Raw genomic sequence first — 26,151 nt, 5'->3', positions numbered from 1 at the left:
TCCTCCTAATTACAGGCATCCAGCAAATTTCAGCCCCATATATTTCATTCTCTTTTCTCTGTGCTCTTTCTTGGTGATCTTAATAGCTGCTATAAGTTCAGTTATCACCTTGCTGTAAATGAATACACACACATATACACATACAAACACACACCCTGAAATACAAATATATGTATGTAAATACATATAAATGTATGCATACATGTATGTGTATTAAGCTCAAGTTTGGTTAAACTTCAGTTTGATCAATACAAACAATATCCTGCATTTTAGCATTAAGTAAATATTCTCCTTTAAAGAATTTTTCCTGGATATTGTCTCATGAAAGACGCTATGCATGCATATGTTGATAATATATGATCATCCAGCTTCCACTTGAAATTCTTTTTTTTTTTTTTTGCCTTTTTGGAGGGCAATTGGGGTTAAGTAACTTGCCCAAGTTTACATGGCTAGTTTTTTTTGTATGGGTGTTAAATGTCTGAGGCAGGAACTGAACTCAGGTCCTCCTGACTCCAGAACTGGTGCTTTACTCACTGCACCACCTAGCCACCCCTTGAAATTCTCCAGTAAATGAGACCAATTACCTCCTAAGTAGCCTGTTCCCCTCTAGAACAGCTTTAGAAGTTAGGAAGTTTATCCTTCTGTCAAAGCCAAAACTTGCTTCTCTACTCATGGCTCCTAGTTTTGCTTTCTGAGACCAAGCAGGAACAAGTCTAAGCCCTTTTTCACATACTTGAAGATAGCTATCAGGTAATCCTTTAAGAATCTTCTTCTCTAGGTTAAACATCACCAGTCTTTTCAATAAGTCTTGATAACATCATGGTCCCTATTTTCAGTATAATAATTCCTTCCTCTGGATTTGTACCAGATTGTCAACATCCCTTCTAAAACGTGCCACCCAGAATGGAGCACAATACTCCCGATGCAGTATGGCTTGAGGCCAGCAGGACTATCACATCCTATATTGAACTTACTATTGTCCTTTAAATGAAGCTTTTTAGACCCATATTACCTCTTAATTTTTTTTTTTTTGGCTACCATGTTATTCAGTTAACTCATATAGAGCTTACAGTCCCCTAAACCACCAAATATTTTAAACAAACATTATTTAGCCATGCTTTCCCCATCCTGTAGTTGTGAAGCTGATTTTTCAACTTTAAATTTATTCTTAAAACTGAAGTGATAATCTTTCACCCTAAACCTTCCACTCTTTTCAACTGTTCTAATTCTTTTGATGACCCTGCCAACCCTCGGGATTCAAGGCCTTGAAATCATCATTCTTTTTATTAAGAAACGTGACTTGTAGTCAGTTGCTTTCATTCATACCCTGTGTTCTAGGTCCCTTTATTTCTATATACCCTCATGTCTAGGAATTTCCTCTTCCCTGGTGGAGCAAGTTTAATAATTTGACATTCAGATATCCTATGTAATATAAACTGTTCATCACAGTTTCCCAGGATTCACCTCTGGGTCTTTGTGGGAGGTACCAGGATCTAGAATACAAGACAATACCCTAGTTCATATACTCATACTTGTACTATGTCCTAAAACTTTCTCAGGGGCATGGATGCCAACCTGTGATACTTGTCACAAATAATCAGGACTCTAAGCTCCCAAAATTCCTTCATACTCATTGATTCTCATAAATAAACTCTACTTCTATCATTCACAGTCTGACAATCTGCACTGAATTCCACTGCCAAGTCTTCTGACAACAATGAGCTGTGTAAACTAAAACAACACTGAAGTTTCTCTTTCTGCCCATTAAATTGGCAAAGATGATAGAAGTTAGCATCAGTCAACATTAGACAAGGAAAATAGGAACAAGATAATACATTATTGGTGGAACTGTGAATTGATCTGGCTTTCAATATAAACATTTGGAACTTTGCTAGAAAACTAACTTGTTCATATCCTTTGACCCAGAGAAAAATCATTAGACCCATATCTCCAGTGGAGTCAAAGACAGAGAGAGAGTTCTCCTACAGACTAAAATATTTGTAGTAGTACTTTCTTATGCTAGCAAAAACAACAACCCAAAACTCAAATGAATTCCAAAATTGGAAATGGGATAGATGCCACCTGATTGTCGAATAGCTGAACAAAATATGGAATATTTATACAGTAGAATATTAATAATGCAATGGTATACTATCATGATAAAATAAATTATGAATCTGAGGAACTTTAAGAAACTGGACGATTTGTATGAATTGATATATACTTGTAAGAGCATAATAAAAAGAACAATATGCAAAAGAGCCATGATGCTATAAAGGAAAACATCACCAAAAGACCAGAATTTAAACTGATACAATAACCAGTGTTGGTGCCAGAGGACTGATGATAAAATATACCTCTATCCTTTTCAGGAAAGGACTATGGGTGTGGAAATGTGGTATCCATCTTTGGACAAGGTCAACGTGTTGGTTTATTCTGCTTTACTTTTACCTGTTGATTTTTCATATTTAAATGTCTCCCTTGTGGTTTCTGTGTTCTATACTTCTTTTTCACAAGGGAGGGATCATAGGATCATAGACTTAACACTGGAATGGACCTTTGTTGTCACCTAGTCTAGCTCCCTCATTTTTTAGATAAGAAAACTAAGGCCCAAGGTCACACAGAGAGTGACAGAAACAGGATTGGAGGCCAGGGCCTCTGACTATGAAAGCAGGCAGTCTTTCCCCTAGGGCACTCTGCCTCCCTGTGGGTTCTCTGAGGGACTTGGAGGAGAAGGGGGTGGGAAAATGACAGTGATGTAAATAAAATAAAATGGGAAGGAAAAAACATCCCAAGCCATATGCTCCAACCTCATTTCATACACCCCAGGCCAAGTTTCTCCCACAATACCTAACACCAGCGCTATGGGTACACCCTGAAGCCTCTTAAATCAGCCCACAAATCATAAGCAGCTGCAAAGCCTCTGGGGCACAGCTGTTCCTACTTTCAACCAAGGCATCCCCAGACTCTAACAGACTCTTCTCTCTCTCTCAGCCTCTACTTTCAATCAGTTGCCAAGTCCTGTTAATTCTACCTCCACGATCTCTCTCAACTCTATCCCATTCTTTCCATTCACACTGGCAATGCCCTGGTTGAGGCCCTCAAGAATCTCTCCAGGGCTATTATAGCAACAATTGAGATGTATATAGAATGTAATGTTCACAAAACATTCTCTGTTGATTAATTCATGGGAATCTCATAACAACCCTACAAAGAGCAGCTTGGTAGGGCAGTAGATAGCATCCTGGGACTGAAGTCAGGAAATCCTGAGTTCAAATCTACATCACACAAATACTAGCTATGTGACCCTGGGCATATCCCTTAACTATACAATAGGGATAACAGTGCCCAGGGTTGTTGAGGATCAAAGGAGGTAATAATTGGAAAGGGTTTTAGCCTGGTAACTGACACATAGTAAGCATCACACAAATGTTAGTTATTATTATTAGATAGCCATTACTATTGGAATAATTGCCCTCATTTTATAGATGAGGAAACTAGGGCTGAGAGAAGTTGTAGCAGTTTGCACCTGGTCACATGGCTACTAGTGTCAGGATTTCAGCCCATGTCTCTGCTGACTCCAAGTCTAGAATATTACATTCTATCAATCAGTCCTCTTGTTAGGGACTCCTGTTGCCAAACTCCTTAGAGACAGAGACATCTCCTTCCTTCTTTTAGAATAATGCAGGCAAGTAATAAATGCATGTTTCTAACTGATTTCCAGACCTGCAAATCCATCATGTCCCTATTCAAAGTTCGGTGGTTCCCCATGGCCAGTCAGTTAAATATTAATTTCTTTGTTGTTCAGTAGTTTCAGTCTTGTCTGACCCTTTATGACCCCATTTTGAATTTTCTTGGCCGAGTGGTTTGCCATTTCCTTCTCCAGCTCATTTTACAGATGAGGAAACTGAGGCAAACAGGGTTAAGTGTTTGGGTCACAGAGCTAGTAAGTATCTGAAGCCAGATTTGAACTTGGATTTTCCTGACTCCAGACCTGGCACTCTATCCACTGTGTCACCTAGCTGCCCCTATTAATTCCTTACCGTGGAATTTAAAATAGGTGATGTTGTGGATAGAACACTTGGAGTCAGGGAGATCTGAGTTGAGACCCTGGTTAGCAATGTGACACTGGGCAAACCACAGTAACCTCTTTTGCCTCGGTTTCCTTATCTGCAAAATAGTGATAATAATAGCACCTATTTCACAATATTCTTATGAAGATTAAGATTTTATATGTAAAGTAGTTCACAGAACTTAAAATTCTATTTCCATTATTTTTCACCATTATGAAACCCTTTAATACTTACGTCCTAACTTGCATTTCCAACCTTATTTTTTGTTACCTTCTGAGTCTCTACATTCTATCTGATCTGGTTTACTATTTCCCAGAATTGATGTGTTATCTTTCCTATTTATGCATTCATGTTGGACTGTCCCCTGCACCCCAAATACACCTCTTCCTCGTTGTCCTCATTTTTAAAGGCTCTACTCAAGGCACTATTTCCTCCATGAAGTTTTCCTGGCCTAACAGGTATTTGATTACAATTATCCCTTCCATATTGCCATGGTTAGGGGTGTAGCACCTCACCACCTGGAAAATCTGTGTGAAATTTTTTGGCCCTCCCTTTGTACCAGAGAAGAAGTCTGAATTTTTTCTTGTTCTCTTATGGGGGTATTTACAGTACCCTATTGTAAGATTTGTGTTGATATACAACACTTTACATATATTTATTATTTCAGAGTTTCTAAACTGTTTTTATGTTGTCTACTGGCCTTTGAAGGGTGTTTGTGGCTTCTGCAAAACTCAGAAATTCACATTTAAATTCTTATGCTAACACACAATACACTGAAACCATGATGGTGAAGTCGTGATGTGGAAGGGATAACTGTAGTGTTTACTAAATTGAATTGAAACTAATTTTAAGAATCATGTTGCCTTTATACTAGAGAGTATAGGATAGTTGAATGAATTATTCAGGGACAGAAACACACCCAAACTAAAATCCTTTGAGTAGTAATTTCACAGTAGATAGAGCACTGGACTTAGAATCAGGAAGACTCATCTTCATGAGTTAAAATCCAGCCTCAGACACTTACTAGCTGTGTGATCCCAGGTAAGTCACTTAACCCTGCTTGCTCTTTTCCTCAGCTGTAAAATGAGCTGAAGAAGGAAATGGCAAACCACTCCAGTATCTGTGCCAAGAAAACCCAAATAGGGGCATGGAGAGTTGGGCATAACTAAAACAAATGACTTAACAACAACAAAAACAAATTCCCAATTAGAAGCATTTTAAGATTTATAAGGCATTCTCCTCCACAACAACCCTTTGAGGTGGGTAATGCCACTATTATCATCTCCATTTTAGAGTTGTGGGAATTCAGGTTGTGAAAAAATGTGACCTCATTATTACAGAGCTAGTCAAGGTCGGACACAAGATTCGCACCCAGATCTCCAACATTCACTATGTTATGCTGCATCCCATTGATGACAGGAGTATACTGATTATCGGAAAATTGGTTATTTCCACCAAATTGACCACACTCTTCCTTTTCTTTCCACTACTGAAATAGATTCATCTTTCCCCTCTGTCATTCCCATTAGTCCAGTACCAGTGTTTCATGTGGTCTTTTCTAAACAAGGATTCACTTTACCAAATCACATCTGATCACTTGCTCCATTCCATCATAACTTTATGGTGAGATTCTTTTCTGAGGCTGACTCAATTGATACTTGGCACATGAGGGCTAAGCATGAGAGCATGTGTCTATTTTTATTTGGAAACATGCAATGTGCTTGGCCAAGGTTGAAGCATTTTTTTTTTTAGTTATTTGGTCTCAAGATGGTTTTTTTGCACTTGGACATCATAGTCCAACAATTTAGAATATTATGAGTAAAAAAAAAAATCGACAAAGTTCTGGATCTGGCATTTCAATGCTTTCAAGGTCATTAATCTGGTTTTGTTTAAAAACACTTTCTAGGTCACTGTTAAAAGACTAGTACTGACTAGGTGGAATTTATCTACATAGCTCTGATGGTATGCACACACATACTTTAGTACTCTACTTGTCCAACACATGGCTGTGTATAGATGCAAAAACTGGGAGCAGTTAGGAATGTGGTTACTACAGGGAGAAATAGCTTTTTAATTACTGTTTGAATGTGGGAAACTGAGGACTCAGTAAATCTACGTGTATTCAATATGATAAACAGAGTTCATTGAATACCCTAATGCTGAATGAGCAGACCTTAAATGCCACATAAACACTTCAAATGTGCTTACAAAACAGAAATGGCCTTAGTCACACACAGCCCACTAATTGCAGAGTATTAAATTTCCGCCCTAATTAGAGTATTATACAATGCCAAGGAAAAAGTGAAGCAGAGAGGTTCCCAATAATTGCATTTTAATTTTTTCAAGGCGTAGATTTTTTTTTGCTGGAAGACAAAGAATCGGTTTATTTACAAGAAATGCTCTCACACAGAGGTGGATTAAGGTCTGCTTTTAATGATTATAGTAAATCATGAGCAGTCCCACCATAAAAGTAGGACAAATAAAAAAAAGCACCAAAGAAAACTACCTCTCTGATTACCGAGACACAAATGTACAAGTTTATGAGTAATAGCTACTGGAAATGCTTAAATGGGGGAAAAAAAGAGGTTGGAAAAAAAGACTAGTTTGTCATAAAATGAAAAGCTTGTGGGGAATAAACAGCGAACTATAAAGCTTCCTAAGGAAAACAAATCTCACAATTATTTAATGTTTCATATGAAGAAACAGTGGTATATGGAAGGTTTCCTAGAAGAATTAAGGATATATCAAATTGCTGTATGCAGGAAAAGGCATGTGTTTGGAATTGTTCCTGTCCTAGATGTGAAGGCCAGGGATATCACAAAATTCTTGAATCTGGTTTTAAAAAGGAAGAGTTAGAAACCTGCTTCTAAAGCAATTCTTACCCGCATATTAACTTTTACATTCAAGATTTGAAACCAAAATTGTAATATGTAAACTAAGATTACCTCCACAAAGACTTAGTACTTGTAGCAATGCCTTCAGTATATTTTTATCCTTCCATAACTTAAAACTCTGTGCATCCAAAACCATATTGGTTTTATAACGATGACATTAGTTCCATGTGTATAAGCAGACACTTGGAACAAAGAGGCTATGCAATTGAACAGCAATTAATTATCTCTGAGGAGTTCCAAGAGCTTTACAAACCTTCACATATGCAAGGGCAGGTTAGCACTGGGGGAAAACAAAAGATTGCGAAGAATGGTATTTATTGACCCATGAATTTCTGACTACCACATTGCAATACAAGTACATGCATTTTGAGGTATTCACCACACAGAGGATAGAGGACATCAATTAAGGGTTTTTCTTCTTTAACTAGTATGCTTTGGCCATCAATTTAACCTTTGTTTTTTGTTCATTAATTTCCTCAACCCCATGTCCCTGTCTCCCTTTATTTTGGCTCCTTTTCCTCTTTCACAGTAACTCTACTCCACATTTTCAACATTTTTTATAATGAGAAATCACTTCTCATTCCCTTGAAGTCTCATGATCATAGGTTGGGTGCTGAAAGTGAAGTTATTGACCAGGAGGATATGAGGACAACTGGCTTGGCATTTATCCAGTAAGGCCTCATGATACACTGGTGGGCCATTACTCTTAACTGGGGATATTTGCTCAACTCACTCTCCATCTTCCTTTCTATCCCCCCCTTAATGGCATCTCAGCAATATTACATTGAGCTAATACTGTTATTAGGCATTTGTTGACAGCATGTTATAATTGTGTAGTTATCTACTTCTATGTTTATGTGTCCTTTCTCCCCAGCAAAATTGTTTGTTCTTTGAAGGTATACCATATTTTATTAATACCCTCCTGAGTTCAAGTTCCAACTCTGTGTGACATAGTTGTACACACTTCTGACACACAGAAGTACACACTTCACTCCAACAAGTGAAAAGTAGCTCACATAGATGAGCTGATCAACTATATCCAATGACTAGGGGGAATCCAAATCAGCTATGAGAAGAAAATTCATTTGCACATCAATTCCTTTTATATATTGTTTCATCATACCCACAGTTGGAGTTATTACATTTCAGAAGGTGAAGAACTTTATTAAAATCCTAAAATTTATTTAGAGGATTTGTCATTTTTTAAAAAGCAAATGTATTTCCCAAATTCTTTACTTAACCTCTCAATGCTCTCTGTTGTTTTAAGTTTCAAAGAAATTTATGATGTACGTTGATAGGAGTTTCCACACCTGAGAGTTCCTTAGAACAGTGAAATCACAAGTCTCTTCCCTATTCCCATCTCTCTCATAGCAGCTGGTAAGTTTTTCAGCATCCAAGAAATATGAACGAGTGAACTTCCAGAGGAAGATTAAGTGATTTTTGTCAAGATCAGATAGGAAATTACTAGGAAAACTAGCCCTGGGCAAACCCATAGGGCTAACTGTGCCATTCATTGGCTCAATATTTCTCTTTGTATAGCATACCTTTTCTTATCCTACTGAATGTGCCATGTTCCTATGCAATTCAATGAAAGATTTACTCATCAAGAAGACACAATAGGAAAAAAAAATAGGTGAGGCTGTTAAAGTGCCTGATAATACAGTATCACCAGGTGTATCTATATTGCTAAAATTAGTATTTTTAAAGGGAAAAATTTCACATTTATATCATGTATAATAACTCCAATGATTTCAATAAAAAAAACTCACTACTTCACATACCCATCACCTCATGAATTTGCACCTCAAGTCAAGAGAATGTGATTCCTGGGTGTTCTGGTGCTATTAGATCAGGAAGATAATTTTTTTTCTCCAAATTTTTAGGTGATTGTGGAAATAATTAAGAGACTAAGGCAACTTTTCTGAAATCTGATGAAGTTTACATATTAATCCAGAAAGTCATATGTTTCCCCTAAACAAATCTATTTCTCCCAACAATTTCAAGGGACTATGGATATCTAAATGGAGAAAATTATGTAAAGAAAATATGCAAAAAATGTATTTAATGTAATCTTGCTTTTCTGTAAGAAAATTGCAGGATTAATGGGAGCAATTTCTGAACAGGGAGTTGGCCATATGATGCTATCTCAAGTTAAGGAGAAAACTACACACAACTGTATAAACTCTGATTTGTCCAAAAAGTTGTCACATGTAAACAGTTTGCAGCTGTTGGCCTTGCTGCCAATTAATGAGACCTTTGCTGGCTATGTCACTAAAAGGAACTATTAAATTTCTCCTACCGACTGAATTAGGTACTTACATGACATCACATAATTGTCAGAGTAATGCTGTACTACAAATTAAAGATGTGATCTTTAATGTCTTTATTCCAAAATTATAGTTACAGAAAAGTACATAAGAATAAATGATTTAACATGTGCAAGATCTTCATAGAGTCTTTGTGTATGTTTAAATTTTAATTGGAGGTTATAGGTATATTAGAAAAAAAATCTGTAAAAAGCATTTGAGAGCAAATTTATTGCAATTTGGCCAAGTCTCAGTACATAGTTGTACACACTGTATTCTTATTTCAGATCTTCTGACAAGTGAAAAATAGGTCACATAGATGAGCCAATAAACTATATTCAATGACTAGGAGGAATCCAAATCAGCTGTGAGAAGAAAACTCGTTTTCACATCAATGCCATTTATATATTTTTTCCATTATACCTAAAATTGGGGTATTACATTTTAGAGTTTAGAAGGTGAAGAACTTTATTAAAATCCTGAAAATTACTTTGATGATTTATTTGCCATTTTTTAAAAAAACAGATGTTATTTCCCAAATTCTTTACTTTTCCTTTCTGGATGTGATAGTTTTATGTTTACACATATTGCACTCCCAGGGGACAGAGTGCTAGAAATTCCTGAGTGAATGACCTCAGACACTTACTAACTTTGTGACCCTAGGCAAGTCACTTAATCTCTGCTTGTCTCAGTTTCCTTATCTGTAAAATGGGGATAATAATAGCACCAACCACCCAGAGTTGTTGTGAGGATGAAATAATAATTGTAAAATACTTAGCACAGAACTTAGCATAGTAAGTGCTATATGAATGTTAATTATTATTGTTATTATCATTTTCATTCCCCAGAAAAATAGAAGCTCCTCGAGGGCAAGGACTGTTTCATTTTTGTCCTTGTATCCCCAGTACTACAACTGTACCTTAAATATCATGGGCATAAATGTTTGATTTTTTTAAAAGGCTATTGAGTAGATATCAATAACTACTGACACAATTTAATTCAACAAATATTTATGCCTATGATATTTTAAAGAACAGGACTACAGTCTACTTCACTGTTACTGATAAGTAAGATATTTAAATAGGTAAATACAATAAAATAGGTAAAAATTTTATTTTGCAAATCCTGATACATACACACACATATGTAAAATTTCATTTGTTCATCATCCTTTCAGCTTCATCATTAAATGATCTCAGGATGTTTTGTTTTAATTGAGTCCCATATCAAGCTCTCTGTATACTCAGTTGTACCTCCTATGTTGTAAGGTAATTCTTCTAACAGGGTTCCATCATTACACGTCTTAGAATTTTGCAAATAAGTTTATATTCTAAGCTGGTGGCATCCTTAATTGCCTTGTCTGTCCTTTCAGCATATAGATCTAGTAGCTGTTGGCTAAGAAACTTTCCTAGAATCTTTTGTATTTTTCATGGTGGTGACTGCTTTACCAATTAAACCCCCTTAGGCAAGAGTGACAGTTTGTGTCAATGGAATATTCAGCTATTTCTTTATTTATTTCCTTTTTTTTCCCAATGTTAAAGGCTTGTTGAAATAATTCTTTTTGTAGATATTTTATTTGCATATCATATCTCCTCATATTTTTTTTCTAATTTGGTAACGATCTTAAATCTTTATTCTAACAGGTCATTGGGTTGACTGTACAAAGACATTTTTAAGCTATTCTCACATCCACAATAAGTCACTTCTGAGCTTAAATATAGCAAATTTCATTTTTAATCATTTTCATTGGTGCTGCAATGTCTAGTTCCTCCCAATTCTCTTCTCAAGGAAAGTTTCATTAATGTGTGTATGTGAATATTTATATAATAGAGGGCTTCTTTGTATCTGCAAGCCTTTGCCTTCTTCTACTTCTTCCTTTTGAACTATTTTTTCAACATATTTTTGACATCTTTGCCTTCGTGTTGTTGAGTATTTATGTATATTTGATTCCTTTTGGAAGACATCAAGTATTTATTGGAATTCTTCTGCAACAGATGTTGTCACAGAAGATACAATTCTTTCCATGGTGGTGCATTTTGCTCAGGCTTATCATGAGTACTGAAATATGAGAAGACCAAGGATGGTTCAGCATGAAAGGAGAGAAGGCTTTTCCTGTAATAGGGAACAGTGTGAGCAAAGACTTAGAGAGGAAAGAGTTCACTACGCGCTCAAGGAAAATAGTTTCGTGGTTTGCCTATATATTCCATGAATAAAGGTGAGTAAAATGAAAGATAAAATTGGAAAATAAAGATGGTGTCCATTTGTAGAGGGTTTTGAAGCCAAGCAGAGGAATTTGAACTTTATTGAAGGCATGAAAGATTTTTGAGCACAGGGGAAAAAATGACTGAATCTATGATTAAGAAATGTTATTTGGGGATTAGCCTACTGTAAATCCAAGCACGAGCGGCTTTCCAGAAGAATGCTGCTGTGAACAGCTTTTCAAGGTTCTGATTACACAGTATAGTGAAGACTATTTATTCAATAACAAATCAGAGCAAAACATTCACAGAATGTCAAGGTACAGCATTCATAATGTTAGAACTTACCACAGAAAATCAAAATACAGCATTCAAACAACTTATCACAAAGATGGCCACATAGTTTTCACCATAATGGTCACAAAGCTTTCAACAAAGAACAATCATTTAGTGACTCAAGCATTCAATCACTCAATCATCCTTAAGGATCAATTCAGTCACTCAATCATCCTTAAGGAGGTTTGGCTCCTTAAGGGACACAAAGTACAATAGTCAAAGATCTCCACTCATGGGGCATGCTAAATTACAAATCAGTCACTTATTCAGTCATCAATCACTAAGTACAATCATTTAGTCAATCAATTATTCAAGCAACTCAATCATTTAATCATTCTTCATCATTCACTATTCAAATCACCAGAAAATACACAAGTCCTCCACCCCTAGGTCACTAGTAAATTACAATTTCTCAGTCAGTACACAGTATCCAAGTAATGTCTTCTTTCAGCTCAACTCGGGGTGGTCTCTCGGATTCCCTGGATCCCCTGCCATGGTCCCAGATCCTACCTGGATTCACCAAACTGTCACCTGGGTTCAAAGGCAGACAGTTCCCAGGTCCTTGTCCAGCTCTCGTGCAGTTCCTGCTCCACATTGGAGCTCACAGTGTCCAGTCCATCTCAAATTCTTCACAGTCTTCATTCCTGGGAAGACAAGGCTTAACAAAGCCAGCAACAGGTTCATACAAAGTCCCAGCATCACAGTCATGCTTCCTCAGTCTTTGGCAGCTCTGGCTAGCCCTCAGAAATCCTCAGCAGCTTCAGTAGCTCTGGCTAGCCCTCGGACTCAGCAGAAGTTTCATCTGGTTCCCAGAATCAAAATCACTTTATCCAGGTTCTTCAAATCAAAATCATTCTCTCCAGCCTCCAGGGGCCTTTCCTCTTCAGCCTCCCTGGTGGCAGCAGCTTCTGCCTCCATGAAGCCTGCTCCAAGAAGGTCTGTCTGACCTAGCAGAGACTTCTCCATATATGCGTATATATATATATATATATGTATATATATATACACACATATATATATGGCATTAGCTCCTTCCTGTTTCAGCCAACCCCTTCCTGTTATGTCAGCAACAGGCATTCATACCTTCTGTTTCTTTAACAGAGGCTTGATTAATTACTAAGTGCTAAGTACCTCTCAGCTTAGCAATACAAAAGGAACTTCAAATGTCATTACTATTACACCTACATAGTAGATTGTGGGGGCATAGAGATGGGAAGATCTATAATGGAGTTCTTGCAATAGTTCAGGCAAGCAATCATAAGGCTTATCTTAGAATGGTGGCAGTAGGAATAGAGAGAAAGAATAGATTCCAAAGATGGTGTAGAGAGATGAGAAGTAAGTAGATGAGAAGTAAAAGTGATTAAAGAATCAACAATGACCACAAGGTTGTGAAAATGGGAGGCAGAATGAAAGGCACTACTTTAGACAGACACAGTAAAGTCATAAGGAGAAGCAGGTTAAAATGAAAGATAATGAGCTCAGAATTTGAGGTGCCAGTGGAAATCACGTGGAGATATCTGAACACTTTGGTCTGAAGCTTACAAGAATGGGCAGGACTGGAAGATCTGGGAGTCACCTGCATAAAGTTTTAGTCAAAGCTTCCCACATTAGAGGCAGCTTCAAATGGATATTCAGAGAGACATTAATCAAAGTTATATTTATGGTTCCATCTTTTGAAGGGTATTTTATTATCTTATAAATGAGAAACACCTTGTTGGAGGAGAGTCATTGAGGAGTATTTCACTCTACCAAGTCAATTCTTTATTCATTTGGTTAATCAATGAAATAATCCAGAAAGACTACCAGTTCTCATCATCTCATCAAAAATAATCTTGATACTTTTATAGAGATAAAAAAGCAGGAATATGGATTGGCAAGGAAAAAACAAACACACTTATTAAGCACCTACTATGTTTCAGGCATTGTGCACTTCACAAATATCATATTATTTGTTCTTCACAGTAACTCTGGGAGGTGGGTGCTATTATTCTCACCATTTTATAGTTGATTGATCTGAGGCAGAGGTTAAAGGACATTCTAGTAAGTTGTTGAGGCTGAATTTGAACTCAATTCTTCCAGAATCCTGGCTCAGTGCTCTGCTCATTATACAAGTTAGCTGCCTCTAGTTATTTGAAGTTATTGGCATCTTCTTTGTCCTCCCTTTCCCCCTACTTTTTAACAATGCCATCTGTGATCTTTTCCGTTGTTTAAAAATATCTTTGAGATATCTTGAAAATCAATTCCTGATTGTGTCATGCCACCTATCATATAGATTTCCTTTGGCCTGCTTGTACAGGTCCAGTTATTCCTGAACTCTGATGAACTTGTTATCAGATACTGTTGTTTCAGAGTTTAGAGATGTAAACAAAAAAAAAATGAGCTGAGAGTGTCAGTACAAAAAAAGATCTTGATAGGATATTGGGCAAGTAAAAGATGAATTTCTTTTTTTTTTTTTGCTTTTTGGAGGGCAACTGGGGTTAAATGACTTGCTCAAGGTCACACGGCTAGTTTGTGTGTGTGTGTGTGTGTGTGTGTGTGTGTGTGTGTGTTAAGTGTCTGAGGCCGGATCTGAACCCAGGTCCTTCTGACTTGAGGGCCCACACTTTATTCACTGCGCCACCTAGCTGCCCCAAAAAGATGAATTTCAATGGGGATAAATATGAAGTTTTATACTTGAATTCAAAAAACCAGTACAAGATAGTATAAGATAGGAGTAAGCTCAATGAGGGAAAAGACTGTCTTTTGGCTCTTTTTGTAGCACATAGTGGGCCCTTAATACACGTTTATTGATTGGTTGACTGAAATGTAGCTAGAGAGCAGTTCATCTATAAAAAAACAACAACAGGGTTTTTCCTTTCTCAGCTATGTGTAAAAAGAAGCTTAGTGTACAGAACCAGGGAGATGATAGTTCTGCCTCACTATACCTCTGTTCAGACCATATTTAGAGCACTAAGTGCAGTCCTAGTGTTACAATTTGGGAAGGATATTCATAAATTGGAGTAGAAACAGAATGAACAATTTAATCAATCAACAAATATTTATTAAATAACTACCATGTGCCAAGTACTATACTAGGAACTCAGGCAAAAAAAAAAGAAAACAATCACTACTTTTGAGATTATTCCATATGAGCACAAGTTGAAGGACATTGGGATCTTTAGTCTGGTGAAGACTCAGAGAGGACAGGATAACTTGCAGGTATTTAAAGGGTTTTTATATAGAAAAAAAATATTCAACTTATTATTCTAGACTGAAGGTGAATGAAGGACAAAGAAGAAAGATGTAAAGACTCATATAGGCTTGGTGTCCAGAAATACTTCTTAATAATTAGAGCTATTCAAAAGTGGAACAGACTGTCTCAGGAAATAATGGATGCCCCATCACTGGAAATCTTCAAACAATGATAGATTGTAGAGAGAATTTTGGTACGTGTATACATTGACCTGGATGGTTCCTAATGTTGTATAACCCTCCTCTTCCAGCTCAAATCCTTAACCCCTCCACCCCCCCCCCCTTTCTATTCACCTGTCCTTCACCTGCCTCCTTTATTCTTTCTCAGAGGATTTAGAGCTTTATGTCCTTGGAGGTCCTATAGTCCAACCTCTCCATTTTCCAATGGGGAATCCTTTGTTCAAATCTTTTCTCTTGAATACCACTTTCTCCTTGCTTCATTTTCTTTCAGTTCTAGCCTTTCTCCCCTTATAGTTCTAGATCTTTGTTTTCTCCTTCAGTTGATTTTTTTCCTTTTCTTTCTTCTTCTCCCTGACCCCAAGTCTTCTCCCAAGTTTCAAATTCTTCTTTTTTCCTTCACAATTCTTTCTACTGTTTTCCCCTGTACTCCACCAATTTCATGGAAATCAGCAAAAGCCCAAGAAAACACAGTTGTTAATCCTATCCCTCCAAATTAGCACATAAGCCAATATGATAAAAGTTCCAGCTGTAATCATACAATGCTTTGAAGTCTCACCAAAAGCACATTTCCGATTACAATGAAGGTATGATTGAGTGTCAGAAAATGAGGTATATTTTTTCCATATGAAAAACAATGTGTGAATCTCTTATTTTGAGGGGAAAAAAGTTCTTTACCTTTATATCCCTACTGTATGTAATATTATAGTATATTAACTGGAAGTGGCAGCATTTGGAACATTATAAAATTAATTTGGCTAGCTACAGTTTGCCTGTTTAAATGTTACTTTCATTGATGCTTCAGTAATAGAATATTCTTTTATGTGATTTATAATCACGGAAAATCGTGTGTTCTATCGATTACTTTCCTTAACAATTTTATTAATGAGAACCATAGTTAAAAATGAAAAAACGTACCCTTAGGATGTATAAAAAGGAAAAAAAGAAAGGGTTCTTTTTGAAATTTCTAGATTCTGTACTTGAAATCCAACAAGTTTCTATAATTTGCCTTTGATCAAAAAGAGATACAGATCCTACTCAAAGAAGCAGGAAGACAGACCTCATAGAGCCTTATAATTCTCTATGGGTGTGATCTAATGACTCTTCCAAAACAATATTTTGATGAGTTAAGTGTAAACAAATCAGGAATAGCTTATATTTCCCTGGGGTTTGTAAATTAGAAGAAAAAATGCTTAGAACAATGCATGTCACATTTTGCCCAGGCCAAAACACTTGGGGGAGGGAAAAAGGATAAATATTTGTTGATATTCAGCAGACTCCAAATAGCCTGAAGTTTCATTCATCCATTGGAACCAAATGTGTAGAAATAACCACAAGTATTTCTATTTTCCAGAGGTGGTAACAGTTTCATAAGAGTGGCAGTTTAACAATAGGGAGGGACAGGCAGAGAGAGAAAATAGGAAGATGAATGAATGAATGTCTCTGAATCTTATGACCAACTACCCAGTGTTAATATAGCTCCTTCTTCTTTCTGAGGACCACAAGGTAACGTATGGAAAGGTTACTTCTCACATTCAGAAATGGATTTATATCAAATTCACTCCAAATAAGGTTCACCTAAGACAGGGGTTCTCAATGTTTTTGTGTGTCATAGACCTCTTTGGGAGAAGACCTATGGATCCCTTCTCAGAATAAAGTTTTCAAATGCATTAAATAAAATGCATTGGATTACAAAGTAAACCTACTGCACTGAAATTCATTTATTGAAATATTATGAAAAAATAAGCTCACACATTCTAGATTAAGAATCCCTGAGTTCAGGGGAGATAATTTCTTGATGCTTTTCCTATCAGTACTACAGAAGAATAGGGAATATTTTATTCAGTCCTTGTGTTCAAAGGTTATGGTCCCACAGATTTTGAAGTTATGGAGATTTTTCCTAATTTGACATTTTTTTTAAAGCAATTGGGGTTAAGTAACTTGCTCAAGGTTACACAGCCAGTTATTATTTTTTTTTTGTGGGTGCCGAGTGTCTGAGGCCGGAACCAATCCCAGGTCTCCTGACGCTGGGGCCGACGCTCACCACCTGGCCTCCCCTTTTGACTTCTTACATATGTTGGTTGCTTCAGAGATCTCTAAGGTTAATGTCAGAATTGGCAATCACATACAGAAGTTTGATACCTACAAACTGATTGCCCACACAAGGTAATTCAGTCTAACATGCATCTTAGAAAGCAAATGATTTATTTGCCTAAGAGCAATGGTAGCCAAAGCTATCACTGTTTTAGAATATAAAATCTTTTGTGAAATTTTTCAGAGAAAGATGGAAGCAGTGGAGGTGAGTAAAACACCAAAATGAAATGGGGGAGAGTAAAATCCATTTAAAGAAAGCATGGTGCACAGACCCATAACAAGCAAAGTCAGTTAAAGGGAATTTAAGAATGTAAAAAGGAGGACAACAATGCAATTTAGAGTCTTAAAAAGTTTTGTAGAGCACTATGAGGTTAAATGATTTGTTCAGAGTCACATTTCTAGTATGTACCAGAGACCAGACTTCTATCTGTTACACCGTGGTTCTTATCTTTGTTTAAAAGCAAGAGATAATTTTGAATACTAGTGTAAGCATCAGGTTAAGCAAAATTATGAGGACTTTACAAAAATAGTCCAGTGAAGAATAAAAAATCATGACCCTGTGAGTTTATGTAAATTTTAAAAGTGTTGATTGATTCCTCATAAAAATACTAACATAAGCCAACTAACTGCATTGTAAACACAAAGGTGATATTCTGCCATTTATTTGGCAATGGAGTAGAGTGTGTTGGGATAAGTAGATTCCATTTTGGTGCAGACTACAATAACTAAGAGTGTTTTAGAAATGTTTTGCCTATTTCAGATATATCTGGACCTTACAAGGCTATGAATCATTATTGCATTGGAATACTTGAGAATTTCCAATTCCTGGTGAAAAAATATTCTAAAATAGATTAGGGCATAAAAATTACTTAGAAAACAATATTTATGGAGGTGGAGTCAAGATGGCAGAGTAGAAGCAGGACTTCCCTGTGGCTCCAGCTTTCACCTTCCCCAATCCATGTAAAAAGGGAACTATGAACAAACTTTGGAGCTGCAGGACCCACAAAATGACACAGAGAAGCTAACCTCCTGCTGAGGACAGCCCGGCCAGGCTGGCAGGAATCGGCCAGTGCAGTGCTTGGGGAGCCAGAGGTTTTAGCCCCAGGGAGGGCCTTACTAGCCCCCGGCCAGAGGGACTCCAGATCACCAGCAGCTGTGGCCTTTTCCAGATTCATCAACACATAGATGTGAAGGACAAAGTGAGAGGACAGTGCAGTCTGGACTTTGGGACCCAGTAAGTGGGAGTGCATGGCTTTTGCACCCGGGGTGAGAAGCCGCTGAGATGCCAGCACAGCCAGCCAGCACCACGTGGCAGCTTCAGCTCCTGGCCTGCAGAGTGTAGAGGGACCAAGCAACCAGTTTGAGGGGTAATCGCTCTTGCTTTAACTTGATTGGATCTAGATTGCAGTCTAGGGTGGAGGTCCTGGGGTGTGTGTACAGCTTGCCAGAGCTAATGGAGACCTCAGAGAGGGCAGCCATCTAATAACTCTGGAAGCTGAGAAAAACCCCAGTGTTTGAGACGAAAGCTCCCCTGTCTGGTGGCAGAGTCTTACTGTGGCAAAAAGCCCAGGAGTCAATTGACTGATGGGTGACATGACCAGGCAAAGGAAACAAAGCAGACAGAAGATTCCAACATTAGACTCCTATTTTGGGGACAAAAAGGAGCAAAGGAATGGAACAGGAAGATGACAGTGAAGTAAGAACTCCTGCACCAAAAACCTCAAAGGAAAATATGAGCTGGTTACAGGCCACAGAGGACCTTAAGAAGCAAATAAGAGAAGTGGAGGAAAAATTGGGAAGAGAAAGGAGAATGATGCAAGAAAATTACCAAATGAGAGTCAACAGCCTGACAGAGGAAAATCACACCTTGAAAAATAGACTAACTCAAATGGCAAAAGAGGCTCAAAAAGGCAGTGAGGGAGAAGAATGCCTTAAAAAGCTGAATTTGCTAGATGGAAAAAGAATCTCAATAGCTCACTGAGGATAATCATGGCTTCAGAATTAGATTGGAGCAAATGGAAGCTAATGACTTTATGAGAAATCAAGATGCTGTTAAACAGATCCAAACAAATGAAAGAATAGAAGGCAATGTGAAATATCTCATGGGAAAAACCACTGACCCGGAAAATAGATCCAGGAGAGGTAATTTTAAAATTATTGGACTACCTGAAAGCCATGATCAAAGTAAGAACCTAGAAATCATCCTCCAGGAAATTTTCAAAGAAAATTGCCCTGATGTTTTAAAATCAGAGGACAAAATGAGGTTGAAAGAATCCACCAATCACCTCCTGAAAAAGATCCCAAAAAGAAAATGCCTAGGAATATTATAGCCACGTTTTGGAATTCTCAGATTAAGGAGAGAATATTATAAGAAGCCAGGAAGAAACAATTTGAATATTGTAGAAACACAATCAGGATAACCCAGGATCTGACAGCTTTTACACTGAGGGACTGAAGGGCTTAGAATATGATATTCCATAGGGCAAAGGAGCTGGGATTAAAACCAAGAATCACCTACCCAGCAAAACTGAGTATCATGTTTCAGGGGAAAATATGGAATAGAGGACTTTCAAGCATTCTTGCTGAAAAAACCAGAGGTGAATGGAAAATTTGACATGCAGATACAAGAAACAAGAGAAGCATGGGAAGGTAACCAGAGAAAAGAAATCTTAAGGAACTTATCAAAGTTGAACTATTAACATTCCTACATGGAAAAACGATAATTGTAATTTATGAAACTTTTCTCAGTAGTTGAAGGGAATAGAAATATATATGTCTCTCTCTCTCTCTTTCTTTCTCTCTCTCTCTCTCTCTCTCTCTATATATATATATATATATATATATATATATGTATATGTCTATATAGGAGGGTGTATGGGCATATGAATACATATGTGAATGTGTGTATATATATTTACAGGTATACATAGATAGAGGGCACAGGACCAATTTAACAGGAAGGGATGATACTTAAAAGGTGAAATTAAGAGGTGAGAGAGGGATATAATGAGAGGAGATGGGGAGAGACAGAATGGGGTAAACTATCTTATATAGAAGAGGCAAGGGAAAATGGTTACAATGGAGGGGAAGAATAGGAAGGCAAAAGGGAATGGTTCATCCTTATTCCCATTGAATTTGGCTTGAGGAGGGAATGAAATACATACTAAAAAGGGTATGTCACCCTACAGAAGAGTAGGGGGGAAGGGGAAGAGAGGGGGGATGATGGAAGGGAGGGCAGGCTGGTGGGGAGGGAAGTTGGAAGCACCCACTTTTGAAAAGGGACGGGATCAAAACAGAAGAGAACAAGTGGGAGGTGGGACAGGAGGGAGGGAAATTTAGTCAGTCTTTTACAATATATCTACTGTTACTGTTTTGCATTAGCCACACATGTACAACCTATACTGAACTGCTTACCTTTCCAGTAAGGGTGGGTGACAAGATAGGAAGGGAATGAATCTGGAATTCAAAGTTTTAAAATCAAATGTTTAAATATATATACATATATATATATATACTATTATTAATACTATTTTACATGTAATTGGGAAATAAGATATATAGGCACTGGGGCACATAGATCCACCATTGCCCTACTGGAAAGTCGAAAGGGGTATGGGAGAAAATATGGGAGAGAGCAGATTGAAGGTGAGGATATCCTGTGGGACTGCTATTTTGGGGCAGTGGGTAGGGGAAAAATGGGAAGAAAATTTGTAACTCAAAATCTGGCGGAAATGAATGATGTAAATCAGAAGTTAATAAAGCATTTGAAAAATGGAAATAAAATAAAATGGAATGATTTACAAAAAAAGAAAACAATATTTATTTTAAAGATAATTGCTTCAGAATGGCATGCTTATTTTTTTTTCTATTCCTATACCTATAAAATTCTGAAGTTGATTAACTTGTCTGTCAGTTAGGTTTCAGTCCATTATATGACAGATCAGGTTCACTTTGGGTGCCTCTCTCAGTAATAGTTTCTAAATCTCATTTTACCTCTTTCTAATATACCCTGCACCCTGGGTTTCCACTGAAAATATTCAAAATTTGTTCATTTGCTCTAAGGGGTACTTATAGGAATTCAGGTGAATAAGACATTGATTATCAGAGAGATCTCATTTAACCTAACAAATATATAGAATAGGTTCATACACAAATTCAAAATTTAGGAAAACTCACCCCCTTTTCTACAAAGCATCATTCAATTTCCTCTCTGGTAAATAGCTCCTTTGCTTTGAAACAATGAATTCTACAGACTTAAAGTATCCACAAAGAGATAAATCTGGATGAATTTTTGGTTATGTATGATCTATTGCTATGGAATTCATTCATCCCCTTTGGGGATACAAGGATAGTGTGGTTTGTGGAACTCTCCATCTTCAAGTAAGACTTGAGGTACCATATTCTCTTCAACACTCTCATTAAGGTTCTGAATCCCTTCATTCCCTCCCTTGTCAAGACTCTGTCTTTTGCATGTCTATTTGTCACTGCACCCTATGAACACATAGTTCCCTGTTGAAGCCAAAGAGAAAAAGGATACAGCCTTGGGGATTAAAAGGGACTGAAGATAGGTAATGATCTAGCAAGGAAAATGGAGCTATCATAGTGGTAGAAGCACTAAGCAGTGTCCCAAAAGCCTAGGGAAGAGAGTAACAAAAAAATGGTCTATAATGTCAAAAAGTGCTGAAATGATAAAGGCAACCTTTAAAACAGCATAGAATATTGGGACCAGAAGTCAGGTTATAAGTAGCTGAAAAGAGAACTGATAGTCATAAAGGGGAATCAGAGAGTAAATATTATACTGTCTAAGAATTTGGTAGTGGAAGGGAAGAGAAATATAAGGAGATAATGTGAGGGTTAAGTAAAGGTTTTAAAAGATGGGGGTAGACTGAGTATTTTTGGGTATGTGGGTATGGAAACAAGAAGTAAAGAGAAAGTAAAGATGAAATGAGGAGAAATTCATGGGAAAAGTTTCTGAAAGAGATGGGAATGAAATCATAAGTCACAAGTAGAGAAGTTAGTGTTGGCAAAAACGACAAGTAAAGAAGAGGATAAATAATGGTGAAATAAAGTTTTGAGGTGTAGAATACCTGAGATAAGGGAGCTCAAGACAGATAGCTTTCATTGTCCCAGCAAAACAGGAGACAAATCATCTCCTGAGATAGAAGGCTCAGGAGATTGAAGACAAAAAATTCATAAGAGGAACATAGGAGAGAACAGAGACAGATAAAATAATTGCTGTGTAGTAGTAAAGGCCCAATTAAGGACAGCATGAATTTTCAGTGAACCCAGTCAAAAATGATTTCTTTATTTTATACAGAAGTCATCAGAAGTTCATTAGTAGAAATGGAGAAAGCAGACATTAGCAATAAGCCAAGTTTGAGGGTTCTTAGAGGGAGATCAATGGAAAACTGGAGGACCAAGGTACCAATGGTGGAAGTACACAATAAAACTAATGAACTAAAAGGGCAAGGTTGTAAATGGATGAAACTAAAATCAGAAAATGGGTGAAATATGGAGAAAACAAGGAAGAAGGAAGGGACTAAGAGTCTCAGTGAAAAGAAAGACTACATTTAGGAATAAAGAGGTGAGAAAATAGATGGAATTACAAGAGATTATAATCATGGGAATTCCAGGAGTTTGAGATCATATAGGTGAAACAATTTGGAGTAATTTTGAGGTCCCAAGTTCTGACCACTTTTCTGGGTGAGAATAGTAGAGTGAAAACAGACCATGGCAACTAAGAAGCTTGATGTACTTGGATGCCAAAATGTTCAAAGGCACATGAACTTGAGTACCCAAGTCAAATTAATGTTTAAAAGATGAGTTTTTGAGGCAGTGAGGATCTTAAGATCATTTAAGACACCATACAATTTACCTAATGTAATGCAGCCCCATCTCCTCCTACTAATTGATTTTGGGTCCAACTCATTATTTTCATTTTTTTTTATTTTCTTGGAGTGTGGAAAGCAGGGCAATTGGAGTTAAGTGACTTGCCCAATGTCACATGGCTAGAGTTAAGTGTCTGAGGCTGTATTTGAACTCAGGCCCTCCTGACTCCAAGGCTGGTGCTCTATTCACTGTGCCACCTAGTCACCCCTAACTCATTATTTTTCTACAGCAAATCTTCCAGGTTACAAATATTTAACTCAATGAGATAACTCATCCAGTGATTGCTATAATCTAGGCAATGTGCATCTTTCATGAACTTTATTTTTCCAATGCAGATGATTCGACTGTACTTTTTCAACTATTTCACTGAATAGGCTTTATAAACTCAATAGAACTTTGTTTAAGGAGTACTTTTAAAGGTATATTTTCTTCAGCTATATCAGTTTTTTTTAGAGAGTAGTAACTCATATTCGCAATGCCTCTCACTTGTGTGACTTTGAAGAGGCAATGTAATAAAGAAAACCAACTGGGAAAACCTCTTGGATCCCATATAATTATCAAGGATACCTTTAACAGATAAGCCATTTTTGGAAAATTTATATTTAGACAAAATACTATGCAAATGAATCAGAAGATGCTGATTTCTTGGAGAGTATTTTTAAAAATAGGACAGCTAGGTGGCACAGTGGATAGAGTACTGGGTCTGGAAGACTCATCTTCCTGAGTTCAAATATGGCCTCAGACACTTTCTAATTGTGTGACACTGAGCAACACATTTAATCCTGTCTAACCTCTGTTTTCTCATCTGTAAAAGGAGCTAGAGAAGGAAATGAAAACCACTTCAGAATCTCTACCAAGAAAACTCTAAATGGGGTCACAAAGAGTAGGATATGACTGACATAACTGAATTGAAATTTTTAAAAAGTATTATTAGTCACCATTCATAATTTTTTCCATCTTTCTCTTGTTGAGAAATCTTGAGAGTTAGTCCTTGAATACCTTTTGAAATTGCCAGCATGATTTTTGTTGTATTTTGTCAAGTCCAGTCATTCTGCCTAATATCATCCAAATGCCATTTACATTTTCTCATAATACATTGGGTACTAACATAGTAGAGTCAAAATGTGATGCTTTCATTATTATGAGTCCTGAAAAGAAATCATTATATAAATATTAGCAGCACTGTCCCTTTTCAAGTCTATTTGTTGTCCTTCAAGCACTTACAAAGTTATTGGAAAGATCTGACTAATAGCTAAATTTCCTGGCATGAATTCTACTGGGACTTTTTTTTTGCCTCCCCTACTTTTCATTATTTTGGTAGATGATACTACTGATGATCTTCCATACTCCTCTTCCATAATGTTTTGAAAACAAACTCATATTCCAAACCATTATTGCCTTTGGCCTCTGTGCCTCTCCACTTGGCAAGGAAATCTAGTTTTTGTTGACTGAGGCAGTCTCTGAGTTATTTCAGATTTTTCATTATGATGACCACTTAACAGAAGTTAATCTTCTCTAAGCAACCATGATAGAGTCGATCGATGTCATTTTTTTTTCACTTTCTGTTTTTCAATCTGGATAGCTTGGTTAAACACATCAAATTGTGACGAGTATAATCAGACACAGTATTTTCTCATCTTTATCCTTTTTTTCCCAATTTGTGATATATTTTGAGCTTTATTCTAAACAGTTACTGTTCTGATTGCAAATGGACAACTGATTCTGAACTGACTTAATAACTGCTATATTTGTAACCAGCCATTTTTCTGATATTGAGACATTTCCATTTTATTTTTTTTGTGTATTGTTTGGGTTTTGCCCTAGTCCATGTCTTCCAGCATTCTTATTTTTTTTATCTTTCAAATGCTTTATTAACTTCTGATTTACATCATTCATTTCCGCCAGATTTTGAGGTACAAATTTTCTCCCCATTTTCCCCTACCCACCACCTCAAAATAGCAGTCTCACAGAATATCCCCTCCTCCACTCTTCTCTCTCCCATATTTTCTCCCACACCCCTTTCGACTTTTCCAGTGGATTTCTATGCCCCAGTGCCTGTATATCTTATTTCCCAATTACATGTATACACACACACACACACACACACACATATATATATATATATATTCCCTTCAACTACTGAGAAAAGTTTCATAAATTACAATTATTTTTTTTCCATGTAGGAATGTTAATACTTCAACTTCGATAAGTTCCTTATGATTTCTTTTCCCTGGTTACCTTCCCATGCTTCTCTTGCTTCTTGTATCTGAATGTCTATATATATATAAGTATTTGATTTTAAAACTTTGAATTCCAGATTCATTCCCTTCCTCCCTTGTCACCCACCCTTACTGGGAAGATAAGTAGTTCAGTGTAGGATATACATGTGTGGCTAATGCAAAACAATAACATAGTAGATATAATGTAAAAGACTGACTAAATTTCCCTCCCTCCTATCCCACCTCCCACTTGTTCTGTTCTCTGTTTTGATCCCGTCCCTTTTCAAAAGTGGGTGCTTCCAACTTCCCTCCCCACCAGCCTGACCTCCCATCATCCCCCCTATCATCCCTTCCCCTCCCACTCTCCTGGAGGGTGAGATACCCTATTTAGTATGTATTTCATTCCCTCCTCAAGCCAAGTTCAATGGGAATAAGGATGACCCATTTTTTTTGCCTTCCTATTATTCCCCTCCATTGTAACCATTTTCCCTTGCCTCTTCTATATGAGATAGCTTACCCCATTCTGTCTCTCCCTATCTCCTCTCATTATATTCCTCTCTCACCTCTTAATTTCACCTTTTAAGTATCATCCCTTCCTGTTGAATTGGTCCTGTGCCCTCTATCTATGTATACCTGTAAACATATATACACACATTCACATATGTATTCATATGCCCATATACCCTCATATATATATATATATATATATATATATATATATATATATATATATA

General features: G+C 37.0%; 1 protein-coding gene across 2 annotated transcripts in view; it reads right to left on the bottom strand.

Moving 5' to 3' along the window:
* Positions 1–26,151, bottom strand: part of ADAMTS17 (ADAM metallopeptidase with thrombospondin type 1 motif 17) — a 523,726-nt gene that overhangs the window by 311,088 nt on the left and 186,487 nt on the right. The window lies entirely within an intron of this gene.

The sequence above is a fragment of the Petaurus breviceps genome, unplaced genomic scaffold, assembly GCF_028583685.1.
Source record: "Petaurus breviceps papuanus isolate PSGF00001 unplaced genomic scaffold, PetGlider_PUasm1.0 37, whole genome shotgun sequence".
NCBI lineage: Eukaryota > Metazoa > Chordata > Mammalia > Diprotodontia > Petauridae > Petaurus > Petaurus breviceps.
The sequence above is the reverse complement of the archived record's forward strand: the minus strand, read 5'-3'. Positions and strand labels throughout refer to the sequence as shown.